The following is a 14,599-nucleotide window of genomic DNA, read 5'->3' on the forward strand; positions in this document are numbered from 1 at the left end:
GTCTTCTTTGGAGCCCTCCAAACTGTTCCAACCTCTGCCTGTTACCCAGTTCCAAAGTCGCTTCCACATTTTTGGGTTTCTTTTCAGCAATGCTCCACTCTACTAGTACCAATTTACTGTATTAGTTCATTTTTCACGCTGCTGATAAAGACATACCTGAGACTGGGAAGAAAAAGAGGTTTAATTGGACTTACAGTTCCACATGGCTGGGAAGGCCTCAGGATCATGGTGGAAGGTAAAAGGCATTTCTTACATGGCCACAGCAGGAGAAAATGAGAAAGAAGCAAAAGCAGAAACCCCTGATAAACCCTTCAGATCGTGTGGGACTATCACAATCTCTTACTCACTGTCACAAGAATAGCATGGGAAATACAGGCCCCCATGACTCAGTTACCTCCCACTGGGTCTCTCTCACAACATGTAGGAATTCTGGGAGATACAATTCAAGTTGAGTTTTGGGTGGGGACACAACCAAACCATATCACCACAGCATCATGCCGTGGAGCACAGGGCTGGGGCTGAAGCCCTGAGATCTGCCCCAGCCCCACTGCCCTGTGACCTTAGGTGAGTCCCTCCCCCTCCCCAGTGCTCTGTGTCCTCCTCTGTGTACAAAGAGTGTGGGCTTCATGATTGTGGTCCTTTCTCCTGCTCCTGCATCTGACAGGCTCCAGTTCTGCTCCTGCAAAGAATGTACTGGTCCTGCTGACTTGAGGCTCTAAGCCAGTGGGAGCAGGGAGGCTGTTAGAACTTGCCGCTGCTTTCCCCTTCAGACCCTGGTTCTGACCTTGTCTCTGACTGGCTGCTCTTTGTCCAGGGGTAATATAAAGGCTTCTTGGGCTGAGGTGGGAAGTGCCTTGGAGATCTGTCCTTGACTCTTTGTCCCTGTGGGTTTTGCCTGCCCTCCGCATAGTTGAGGTCACCAGGGGCCGTTGCAGTGTTTGTTTGACCTTTACACACTGGATTCAGCTGCCTCTTTCTGGTCACTCATTTCTCATTTGGGCCTGAACCAGCTCAGCCTGCATTGCCTCGTGGTTCATCTGAACAAATTGGCAGGTCCTTTCTCTCCTGATATTGCTCTGATCTGACACTTTCTGTATCACCCCCCAGCTCCTGCTCCTATCCAAGCCTCCATCACACATGCCTAGACTAAGAAAACTTCTTGGCCTATACTTGCCTCTCTTTCCAATATCCTTTCCATATGCTGCCAGAGAGATGTTCTTAAAAATGAAGCCTAGTTTTGCCACTCTCCACGGTTCCCTAGAAGTGCAAATCTTAGTGCAAGAAGAATTGTTCAAGATCTGGCATTTGCCTCTTGCCCCATCCTCTGCTCCTGCAAAACCAAACTGCTCATTCTTTTAGTACATGGTGTTCCCTGGACATTCTCTTCTCTAGCAACTGTGACTGATGAACTCCTACTCATCCTTCAGTACCCCATTCACATGTTCTTACTTACTTGTAAAGCTGATGCTCTGAGGAAAATTACCAACCATAACCAGAGACACACAGCCAAATCCAACAAGTGTGACCCACAGTAGAGGAAAATAGCACAGTTCTTTGGTGAATTGAGGGGTGGTGGATCCCCCCCCAAGCCTCTACTATCTTTCTGCCTTCATCTGCCTGCATGGTACAGCCCTTCTTGGTACCAGAAAACAGAAAGAACTATGAGTTCCGACAATAGGTGACGCTATCTGAAAGATTTAATAAGTGTTTAAGAAAACGTTGAGTAAGCTTATGTTGCATGTCTACACGAGGAGTACAACAGCAATATATTCCACAGCAGTAAAGCAAAATAAGTAATATTACCCCAAGTAACTAAACAAGAAGGCTTTCCGTGAACTGGAACCAAGCTGATATGGAGTTGTTAGCCAATTCCAATATGTGTCCAGAATTAGAAAATCAATCCAGATTTTTATATTACCTATCCCTTGTTTCTCCAGTAGCCAGCGATCACTGGTTGGTTCACAGGAATAAGCAGTTTCAGTCTAAATTGCAGAAAAAACTCAAAAACAATAAATGGGACTAGAATCTAATAACAGGCATACCATAGTTTTTGAAACATAATTTTTCTCTCTCCAGTTCCCATTTTTATTAAAAAGAAGTCACAGTAGGATCGATGTGTTTGCAAAATGACTTTTAGTTTTGTTATACTTGGCCTGATTATCTGTATAATGTACAGCAAGAACAATTATTTGCCATATAGCCTTCTTTTTTAAAATTGGCTTTGATGGAACTTTGTTCCGTAAGCAGTGTCAGGTTAGACTTTTTACAGCCTTGAGCCCAGCCATGGATTTATTTAACTGTGTCCATAAATACTTGTATGAGTTTGATAAATTTTTCTCATTTCAAGGTCTCAAGATAATTTGGGGCTCCTGGGCCTGTCAGAACTTTTGTTAGTTCTGTCTATACAATTAATTCCTGTTTGGGCTGGTATTTATGAATATATTAGTTTTCCAAAAGAGACTTGGAAGTTTATTTTTTCTCTCTGCATTTAAGAGTGCTTGTCAGAGTTCTATAGCTGATTGTATACCACCTTTTAAAGAGGACTGAAACATGACAACAGTTGTCTGTGGATGACAAAAAGTCTTAGGGCAGCCACAGTCAAAGACACAGTTTACAAGGAAATTTGGTTACTTTTGTGGCACATAATAATTTTACATAACCATTGTAATTATGACTGTGATAACATACCACTAAGTCAGATCAAAATTATAGGAGTTTCCCCTAATTTTGGAACACATACCGATAACATATTTATACAAATATAACCCAATAGAAGTAAACACCATGTCATATTTGGCAGTGCTTCCTGTATGATTTTAATATACCAAATAAGCCAAATAGTTTTGGACTTTAAGAGATCTAATATCTAAAAGGATTAATCAGGTCAGAAAAAGACTTAATTTAGAATTAGATTTTGGAAAGTTTGTCAAATATCAAAGGTTTAAAACACTGTAAGGGAACATCCCAGGTTACCGTAAGTCATTGATTTAGCCAAAATGATAACTCAAAGATTTTTAAAAAGCAAAAACCTTTATTCATTGACAGAGGGAAGACTTAACTTTCTAAACAGTCTGTCTCTTGTATTTCCCTTCTTTTTCCTGTATTTAAAAGGCAAATAAAACTCTTTCATTATCTTTTAATGTTACATGAAAATCTTGTTCAAGAGAAAGCCAAATTTTACCTTTGCATTAGTGTCCTATTAACATCAAATCCAAGTCTTAGTAAAACCTTATAGACAAATTTATCCAACTTTAATCAGTTTGACCATAAGGTAAGATTTTCATAAACTGTTTATAACCCTTTAGAATTTTTTGTTAAAGAGCAGACCAATGCTCTAAGAAAATCCTGTTGTGCTTTTATTCCAATGTTCAATTTATGGAAAAACTAATACCTCTTTAACTTTAGCCAATATGTTCACACGCAGAATTTCTTTTACAAGATTAATCTTTCAGAGACCTTCCACAACTTGCTGAAACCTTCAGCTTTAGCCTATCTGACTTAGTATAATCCTTTAACCCTCTATACTGGGTAATAAAAAAAAACCATATTCCGATGCCTTCTTATAATCTTGTACCAAAAACACATTCTACATGTCTTATATACCTTGCATGTAAAACTGTTTCTTTAGTAGTCTCAATCACATGTTACAGTGTTAACTCTTAGCAACTTTTATTTTTGGTGAAAAAGTCAGTAAGTAAGGGATTTATTTTTTGTTTATTTATTTATTTTTGAGACGGAGTCTCGCTCTGTCGCCCAGGCTGGAGTGCAGTGGTGTGATCTCACTCACTGCAAGCTCTGCCTCCTGGGTTCATGCCATTCTCCCGCCTCAGCCTCCTAAGTAACTGGGACCACAGGTGCCCGCCACCATGCCTGGCTAATTTTTTGTATTTTTAGTAGAGACAGGGTTTCACCATGTTAGCCAGGAAGGTCTCGATCTCCTGACCTCGTGATCTACCCGCCTCAGCCTCCCAAAGTGCTAGGATTACAGGCGTGAGCCACTGCGCCTGGCCAGTAAGTGATTTTAGTTATGTACCAGGTGTGGAGCCTGGGACACTAGACAGAAGTGCAGATGAGGTTTGACTCTTTCCAGCATAGCCAGAGGTCATGGCTAACTCCGTATGTCCCAAGGCCTTATCTAGAATCTGATGTCTCCAAAGTAGGTAAGTTGAACAATTTTCAAGTCATAGAAGCGTTTAGAGCTTAAAGCATTTAACAAACCTAATATCTGACCTGCACAATTTAGACCAAATATCTACATTTTGAAGACATTTTTATTTTACCAATAACCTTTAAAGCTATCTTTATTTCCCAAAGATTACCCAAGTGACGTGAACTAAAAGGTATTAAAGTTTTTATTTTTCTGACAAAATATTTGATTTAAGCACTTAATTTTCTTTAAGCCAATTAAATAGAGCTCTTTTCTATAAACATCACACACAGAACACATATAAATACACACAGACAGAAGAAGATCCAGTAGTTGTAAGATTTTTCATTTGCCAGTTTTTAAGTTTAATTAGATTACTGGCTTCAGGGTGCAGTCCTTCAAGGAATAGGGCCAGGAAAGCATGCAGTTTTTAGGGCCTAATGAGCAGGCACAGCTGGAAGACAAAAACAGATCCCCAAAATATTAAGGGTCCCATTTTTATACTGGATCCTGGATCTCAAAAGGGAATCAGCACATCCCCCATAGGAGTCTTATTTCTCGGTTGGAGTGGGGATGTTTCCATAACTTCTAGCAGCCAAGAACATGCTTCTCTGATCCAAATATGCAAAGAGAGTATCTCCCCATTACTGCCATTAGCCATCCCTAAAAGTATATTTTCTACCTATATCAAGGCTGTATCTCTCATAATGCATACTAATTTCTGATACCCTCAAGAAAGGTCAGGTAACACAATGTAAAACAGAACAAAGCCTTGGAATTTGAGAGGGATCTATCTACTTTCAATTTCTGGGATTCCACCAGGAAAACAGAGTTTTCCCCAAACGGGGTCAGTGACACCTTCTCCCTTTTTTGCCAGGAGTCCCAGGCTGTTAGAAATTATCTTATGTCCTCTCGTATGGGCATCAAGAGTGGCAAGAAGATAAGATGGAGAAAAACGACTCAGTTCCCCAAGAAGAAAAACTTTTTCAGAAAAATAAGATCCAAGAAGAGAAAAAACTTAAAGGCCTTTTAAATATATGTATAGCTTGGATATCCATTTTTAAATAAACTGATTTTTAATCAAATCTCTAATTCCCAAACTAGCCAGGACAAGCACCTGATATTTCTGGCTTTTGAACTTTAGCAACGGTAACCTCCCAGGTGAAACCAATATTCCTTAACTAAGGTGATGACTTAACTATGGGTGTATGGGGTACTTTCAAAAAGGTGTAAGCAGATTTTTTTTAAATGAGATTTAGAATCTTCAAAGGTAGGTCAGAGAAAGGAACTTCAGGATGGCAAGTCAGAAGTTGTTCATGGAGAGGGAAAGAATCAGTAAATGGCAAAGGTCACTCAAATATCAAACCAGAAAATACTTATTCCCTAGGCTGAGATTGAACCCAGGCTGCAATTGTGAGAAGACAAAGTCTGGCCAGGCGCAGTGACTCACGCCTGTAATCCCAACACTTTGGGAGGCCAAGGCGGGTGGATGACCTGAGGTTAGGAGTTCGGGACCAGCCTGACCAATATGGTGAAACCCTATCTCTACTAAAAATACAAAAATTAGCCGGGTGTGGTGGTGGGCACCTGTAGTCCCAGCTACTCTGGAGGCTGAGACAGAAGAATTGCTTGAACCTGGGAGGTGGAGGTTGCAGTGAGCTGAGATCGGGCCACTGCACTCTGGCCTGGGTGATAGAGAGAGACTCTGTCTCCAAAAAAAAAGGAAGAAAAAAAAGACAAAGCCTTAGCTGCTAAGCTACAGCATTGGGCAGTCTTCCCTGACCTCCCCAGAAGGAGCCTAGAGCAATCAACTTTGAGCTTGCAAAGCCTTTTAACTGCTCAAGATAATTTTTAGAGCTAACTATGACATGAATTCCCCAAATTCCCACCCTCCAGGTGGCAGAAACCAAGAGACAGTACTGCCACATGTTTACAAAGTCAAGCTCCCAAGGACATAAAACTAGATGAGAGGGAAACCTCATCCAGTTTTTGTTTCAGGGACCTGCAGCAGCAAAGTTTATAGCTGATCAGCGCTGGGTCAGCTCAAATAGCAGAGACTTACAGGGGTCCTAGGCCTGCATTATATCCTGTGGCACACCTTTGAATGACAGAATGACACACAAAGACAAATTCATAGCACAGAGTTCACCAAATTCGCTACAGCCTGAGACTAGCCTCACAAGTCCTTTTTCCCATGATCAAAACTTTGCAGAGGAGACAATGATTTTTACCATTCCTTTAACCAGTTTGCAGAGAGAGAGACTGGAGCCTGACTGGTAGGAAACTCTTGCCCTTTTGCCAGTGTGCCAGGTTTCTGGGTTCCCCTTCTCTGAGTGGCTTTGGTGGCCCTGCTGGCTGTGCCATAGCTATGAGGGCCAAGCCATGTTACCAAAAAAACAAACAAAAAAAACAAACGTCTTTTTCACTTTTATGGAAGCAGAGGCAAAAACCTCTCAATTTTGCAAGATGCCGCACCAGGGGCTGCATGGGGGAACTGAATCAACATTTTCCAGTTTGGCCAGAGCAAAATATGCATGACAAAACACAGACATGAGCCACCCAGCTCAGTGTCCAGTATCCACCTGGCAAGGCCCAAAGTCACCTCCGTTGGCCCCTGTTATCTTTAATCCATTCAAAGTGGGGTGCAGTGACCTCCGACCAGGAGTTTCAACATGTGGTTTCTGGGAAAGATGGAAAAGTGGACAGTTGCCCTGAGTGACAGAAAAGATAGGAAAGGGAAAGGAGAGAAAGACAGAGAAAAGTATTGCCTGCAGCGGGGTGAGGAAGGCAAGGAACTCAGGGATTCCAGAGAAAGACCCACCCATCATATCAACGCCGAATCAAAAGTTCAGCCAGTCACTCGTCAGTCACCAAAGGATCTTTTCCAGCAGTACCATCAGCTCTCAAGTTTCCACCTCTGGGGAGAAAAAAAGGCTCCCCATGTCCCGTGATCCTGTGCACACATAATCCTATCACCCACAGATGACAGCAAAGAGCGCAAGGCACATTAATCCCAAGAGAATAGCGGCTAACTGCTAAATCCAGTTTTCCTTACCGAGGAACTTCACCAAGGGGACCTCTCGTCCCCTGTGTCTCAGGAGTCCCAGCTCAATTCCATCCTTTCCCCAGGATAAAATACCTCTAACTCAATTCCGCCCTTTCCCCAGGGTAAAATATCCAACCACTTACCCAAAGTTGGCCAATTGGTACTGCAGTCGATTTCCTTTGAATCAAGGGCCCCCTCAGTATCGCCCCTTCACCATTTGCCAGGAAGATGTTACTGGAAAAAGAGGTCCCAATTCAGACCCCAAGGGAGAGTTCTTGGATCTCATGCAAGAAAGACTTCAGGGTGAGTTCATTGAGTAAAGTGAAGCAAGTTTATTAAGAAAGTAAAGGAAAAAGGCCTGGCATGGTGGCTCACACCTATGATCCCAGCACTTTTGGAGGCCAAGGTGGGCGGATCGCTTGAGCTCAGGTATTTGAGACCATCCTGGGCCGCATGGCAAATCCCCATCTCTACAAAAAATACAAAAAGTAGTCAGGCATGGTGGCACACGCCTGTAATCCCAGCTACTCAAGAGGCTGAGACAGGAGAATCACTTGAGCCTGGGAGGCAGAGGTTCCAATGAGCCGATGTCACACCATTGCACCGCAGCCTAGGTGATGAGAGTGAAACCATTTCAGAAAGAAAGGAAAGGAATAGACAAACGGCTACTCCAACAGGCAGTGCGGTCCAGAGGACTGCGGGTTGGCGATTTTTATGGTTATTTATTGATTATATGCTAAAGAAGGGGTGGATGGTTTATGAGTTTTCAGGAAAGTGTGGGCAGTTCCCGGAACCGAGGGTTCCTCCCCTTTTTAGACCATATAGGGTAACTTCCAGACATTGTCATGGCATTTGTAAACTGTCATGGCGCTGATGGGAGTGTCTTGTAGCATACTAATGCATTATAATTAGCATCTAATGAGCAGTCAGGACGACCAAAGGCCACTTTCCTTGTCATTTTAGTTTGGGGAGGTTTTGGCCAGCCTCTTGACAGCATCCTGTTATCAGTGGGATCTTGGTGACCGGTATGTTGCCCCGGCCTCCTATCTTATCCTGTGGCTAAGAATGCCTAACCTCAGGGGAATGCAGCCCAGTAGGTCTCAGCCTAATTTTACCCAGCCCCTATTCAAGATGGAGTTGCTCTGGTTTGAAGGCCTCTGACATGTATCTTCATACCAGACTGCAAGTGCCCTGAGTCTGGGATTTTTGTCTGTGTCATCTGTGAGATGCCTGTCTTGGGTGTGTGTATCCCCAGGGCTAGACCACTATCTAGCCCACAGTAGGGGTCAGTAAATATTTGTTGAAGGAATGAGTACTATATTTTTTTCTTTTTTGAGACAGAGTGTTGCTCTGTCGTCAGGCTGGAGTGCAGTGGCGCTATCTCGGCTCACTGCAACCTCTGCTCCCCCGGGTTCAAGTGATTCTCCTGCCTCAGCCTCCCGAGTAACTGGGACTACAGGTGCCTGCCACCACGCCCAGCTAATTTTTGTATTTTTAGTAGAGACAGGGTTTCACCATGTTGGCCAAGATGGTCTCGATCTCTTGACCTGGTGATCCGCCCACTTTGGCCTCCCGAAGTGCTGGGATGACAGGCCTGAGCCACCGCACCCGGCCGTGACTATCATATAATAAAACTGTAAGACACACACAGGAATGAGAAGGCAGTCAGGGTCTCCCCTTCAATGAGCCACACAGGGTTTAGAGATGTTCTTACGAGGCAGTGTGCAGGGTGTGAGCTTTGGGGGTGCTTCCCTTCTATCTGGTGATGAGGGCCAGGTGCCAGGAACCTGATGGGGAGTGATACCTGTGGCTGTGCTGGGCAGAGGGATCACAGCTCTCCAGGGCTGTGTTTGCTACCTGACCACAATTAACATGATGACAGCTGACACACGATAGCCTGTGGCTGCTGTGCCTGGGCAGGGGTGTTAGTAAGAATACCTCCTGACTTCATGTGCTGGATGCCACGTAGCCCTGGGAAGTTCATAACGTGTGGTTAGACCATATGTAGTCTGATGGGGAAAGAGAAAAGACAGGCATTTCCAAGCAGAGCAATGGAAACAAAAACCAGAGGAGAGACAGGGGACTCTGGGTGTGCGGCGACCTCATGGCTAAACACGTTCGGGAGAAACCAAGTGGGAGCAAAGAAAGTAACAGGGAAAGGTCTGGATGGCAAATTAGGGAAAGTAAAATGGTAATAGCTGAGAAATATAAAAATCACAATAAAACATGGGAAACCTATTGATAAGCCGGATCCCGGGTACTGACACTGAGACCTACATAGGTAAAGGACCTGTTCTTTTTTTAACAACCGAAGGGGATGCCAGGTTTAGAATCAGACAGCTGAGTTGAACATGACCCAGCATTGTGAGTTTCCAAGGGCAGGCTGCACTGGCTGGGAGGAGGGTGTGGTAGATCTGAATGAGGTTCATGAGGATTGTGTACAATGGGTTTATCTATAGGATTGGCTTTGGCAAGCAGGGAGGCCTTAAGAGTGTATAGCTTTTATTGTTGACCTAAAGTGTGTCATCAAAGTGGAGACACTCAGGCACGGAAGGGCAGAGGGCAGGCTTTGCAGAGCTATAGGTGAAATACTCACATTCACCCACATTCTTTCTTCACCTCTCCTTATGGCGGGGGTAAGATACTCAACGTTATTAAATTCCCTGGACGTTGCTGCAGGGACCGGGTGCAGAATAAGTCTGTGGTTATTATGGCACCATCACAAGCACTGATGAGCCTTTCAGGCCCTTTCCTGAATGTGGCTTATTGCATTGGGAGTAGTGTTTATTTAGGGGTGAGCCTGCCTCAGATTGGAGTGTTAGGCCCTGTCAGATGATGGAAGTTGGCTGTGCAGCATCATAAGTGAACTATAGCCTCATAAACTCCTCCTTCTCCTTCTCCTCCCTGTGAGGAATCCTCCAGGGTAGGAGTGAATAGGGAGGAGCCCATCTTGATGTGTGGCCTCTGGAGAGGGGCAGGTAGTGGATCCATTGACTCACCCCAGGCCTGGCCTCTGAGGAGCAGGAATCTCCCCAGAGCGGTCCTGGGCCAGACAGTCCAACTCTCCACACTGTTGCCTCTAAGCCTTCTGAACATCCTCTGGGGCTTCTCACCTGCTGGTATCTCTTTCTGGAATGTTCTTTCCATCACAATTTGCAGGGCTGACTCATCCTCACTGTCCAGGGATCAGCCCTTTAGAGCATGCTAAATATTGTGTTGGGGAGGGTGTAGGCACGCATATGCATTTTGTCCGTAGAAGTCTAAAATATTTCATTAAGGACTCACACAACCACTACTGCGTTGTTTGTGTTGGGGAAGGGAAAGTGGCCGGATGCAGAGAGGGATGGAAGGGAGACATCACTGCTTTCCCTTTTCTTACAGTTTTGGAATTTTGAACCATGCAAGTGTTTGTCTATTCAAAAATAATAAATGAACAAGGGAGGTTTTCAATATCTTGGCCCCAGCGTTTTCCCGTGGGAGCCCCTAGGAACAACTTACAATTATTTTATTAATCAGCTTGAGTTTGGTCTTCCTTCTGTCCCACCACACCATGAACTCCGTGCAGGCAGGAGCCAGGTTCACCTTGCTTCTTAGCATCTAGTCAAGAGCTTGGCACACAGCTGGCCTCAACTGTTGGTTAAATTAAGGAAGAATGAAGCACTCACAACATATGGCTGCAGTAATTGTCATACTAAATGTGAATCTATATCCAAACTTCAAACTTTGAATGTTACTCCAGATGTCACAATTGTCCAGTGAGTTCACTGCCTGAATGCTCGAGATTCCAGGCCCCTGGCATAGGGCCTGGTGCCTAGTAGGTGTGCAGGGAAGATCTGTTGAGCATGTGGATGAATGGCTGACTTCATCTCTGGGTGTTCTGGAACTTCTCTCCCACCCCATTCTGTTCCCAGTGAGGTTTGGGGCTTTTCTGTTACAGCAGCCAGCCAGGATCCCTCTAATACTCTCCTCATCCTCTTCCTGGAGTGCCCTCCTCCCCTCTCCCCTTCTAGCTCCCCAGCCCACACCCTCCTGGCAGACTCCTACTCCGGCTCACTGTCCGCCTTTCTCCAGACCCTGCTCCAGCCTTCTACTTGTCCTTCCTCCATTTTGCCACCAGCAGGCTGAGGGCCTCGCCATACCTATGGACGAAACCTCTTGTACGCTCTGGCATTTTTCTTTTCACATTTTTTCCATCGAAACGTTTATATTTTTCTCTGGGACAGGATGCATGTCCATCAACAGGAGAAGGGATAGATTAATTGCATAGTAGTCACACTGTGGAATAATTCATAGCAATAAAAAGACCAGCCTGTTAATACACACAGTAACACAGATGAGTCTCAAAATTGTTAATGGAGCAAAACCGACAGACACAAAATGTGATTCTGTGTATATGAAGTTCAGGGACAGGTACATTTAATCTATGATGATAGAAGTCAAAATACTACATACCTTTGGTAGGCACGGGGTGGAGACAGACTGGAAAGAGGCAAAGAGAACATTCTGGGGTGATGCAGATGTTATGCTGATAGATATACAGGCTAAAGTTCATTGAACAAGACACTTAACTTTTACACGTTTTACAGCACTGAATCATGCCTCAACTCAGGGAAATTAAAAAGACAGGCCTTATACGCTACACACTACTCTGTTCCCTTGTCCTTTTACTTTATTTAAACCTGCTGCCAGTTGGTAGATCTGCGTGGTAATTTTAGTGGCTGCGTAGTATTTCATTCTGTGGTCATCATTTGTATCTTCAGACCAACGTTGTTCCCTGGTAGAAAACCCTTCTGAAATGAGGTAGAAGGAGAGGGGACCCCAGGGCCTTTGGTGCTGTCTTTGTGGCTCTCAGGCACGTGGCCTCTCTAGACAGGTCGGGAGAACATGGCTGCTGTTCTGGGACTGAATTGTTCAGAATAATTTGGCTTATCGGGAATAGTTGAATCAGGTTTCATCAAAATTAAAAACTCTTGTACTTCAAAGGATATCATCACAAAAGTAAAATGATGACCCACAGGCTGAGAGAAAATATTTGCAAATTGTGTATCTGATAAGGGACTGTATCCAGAATGTATAAAGAACGCTTGCATCTCCATAGTAGATAAACAACCCAGTTTAAAAATGGGCAAAGGATTTGAGTAGATATTTCTTCAAAGAAGATACGCAAATAACCAGTAAGCATACGAAAAATGTTGAACGTCATTAGTCATCATGGAAATGAAATCCCACTTAATAATGATATGCCGTTTCACAACCACAAGTAATGGCTAAAATAAAAAAGACCATTACAAGTGTTAAGGGTGTGGAAAAATTAGAACCCCAGTGCACCGCTAGAGGGAATGTAAAAGTTTCTTTTAGAAAACAGTCTGTCCGTTTCTCAAAATGCCACACATACCGTTACTATAGAATCCAGAATTCTGCTCCTAGGTGTATACCCAGGAGAAATGAAAACAGACCTCCATGTAAAAAAAAAAAAAAAAATGTAGGCAAATGTTTATAGCAGCATGACAAAATTATTCAGAGTAGCCAAAATGTGGATGCAACCCAGTATCTATCAACTGGTGAATGAATAAAGAAAATGTGGTATATTCATGCTGTGGAATATTATTCTGCAGTAAAGAGAAATGAAGTACTGATGCATGCTATAACATGGATGAACCTTGAAAACATGATGCTAAAAGAAGCCAGTCCAGAAAGCCACATATTGTATGATTCCATTTCTCTGAAATGTTCCAGATCAATGGAGCTAGAAGGTATATCAGTGTTTGCCGGAAGCTGCTGAGTGGAAGGTGGAGAATGGAGAATGACTGCTAGTGGCTAATCAAGTATATTTTTGGTGAATGTGTTCTAAAATTAGATTGTGGTATGGTTATACAACTGTGTGCAGAGACTAGAAACCACCGAGCTATGGGCTTTAAATAGGTATATTATGTTGCATGTGATTTATATCTTGAAAAAATGAGTGAGGCACTTGGCTTGGGAAATAAGTTATTTTTAATTGAATTGCCTTTAAAACATTGAGTGAGGTGATGGGTGGGGAAATGGTCAGCAAAGACAGCGTGAAGCGGACCATAGCTTGGCAGGCAGACGTGGCACATTGTGGGAGGAGATTCCCTGCTGAGTGCATGAGTCCTGGCTCTGGCTCTTCCGCTCCCTGGCTGTCTGACTCTGGCCAAGCCGTCCTACCTTCTTAGGTTCTGTTTTCTTATTCCTAAAATGGAATTGTGTTGTTAAGGGAGCGCTAGCGGAGTCTCCGAATCGCAGTGGTTTAACATAGTAGAAGTTAATTTTCTCACTCATGAAGTCCACTGCAGGGGCATGCAGGGACAGGCACCAACCTCCAGCCTGTGGCTTGGGGTGGGGGAAGAGCTCACGTGAGGTGCAGGGGCCAGGCTGGAGAGGACACACACCCCTTCCCTCCCATTCCAGTGTCCAGAATTCATCATGTGACCTACCTACAGTCAGGGCCCTGGAGATGTGGTTACCTCCCAGCAATGTCTCCATACTGTGGGGGGCAGTGGGAGCCTTTGGTGCCAGGCAGCGGGGTCAGCCAGACTGATGCTGGGGCTTGGGCATCCAGGAGGGAGCCTGGTGGGGTTCAGGTTGGCAGAGCCTATGGGCCACAACCAAGGAGTCAGTTACCGTCGAGCAGGAGTCTGTTGAGACTCGAAAGGCCAAATATGAACACAAAGCACGATGACCTTATCACAGCTCACGAGTTGGGGAAAGTCCTTTCGGCTGTGACTTGGGTCTGGCCATCTGACCACCTTTCCGTAGATCTCCCAGTCAGAGGGGAAGCATATTATTTTCCCATTTGAAGAACAATGGTATTATACTCGTATTGAATATCATATAAAAAATAAATGAGGTAAAGATAGAAATGTGAGAATACATAAAGCTATTTTACATGTAATTGTTTAATACCTTCATGTATAATGCAGTAGAAATCATAAAATAAGATTTTTTATTGTAATGCTCATAAAGCATTAAGAATACAAAAAGGATGTTATGTCTGACAGTAATTAAAACTAAATATAAGCACAGGCATATATTTGATTAATGTCTAGGTGGATGAAGAATTTTTATTATTTTTAACCTTTCATTTTGAGATTATTGTTGATTTACATATGGTTATAAGACATAGCTGGGTGCAGTGGCTTACACTTGTAATCCCAGCACTTTGGGAGGCCGAGGCGGGGGGATCACGAGGTCAGGAGTTCAAGACCAGCCTGGCCAGTATGGTGAAACCCTGTCTCTACTAAAAATGCAAAAATTAGCACGTGCCTGTAGTCCCAGCTACTCGGGAGGCTGAGGCAGGAGAATCACTTGAACCTAGGAGGCGGAGGTTGCAGTGAGCCGAGATTGTGCCACTACTTGTAATCCCAGCACTTTGGGAGGCCGAGGCG

General features: G+C 44.0%; 1 protein-coding gene across 1 annotated transcript in view; it reads left to right on the forward strand.

Moving 5' to 3' along the window:
* Positions 1-14,599, forward strand: part of CLMN (calmin (calponin-like, transmembrane)) — a 130,257-nt gene that overhangs the window by 39,330 nt on the left and 76,328 nt on the right. The gene's annotated exons all lie outside the window — the stretch shown is intronic.

This window comes from Colobus angolensis, unplaced genomic scaffold (genome assembly GCF_000951035.1).
Source record: "Colobus angolensis palliatus isolate OR3802 unplaced genomic scaffold, Cang.pa_1.0 Scaffold32, whole genome shotgun sequence".
Taxonomy (NCBI): Eukaryota; Metazoa; Chordata; class Mammalia; order Primates; family Cercopithecidae; genus Colobus; species Colobus angolensis.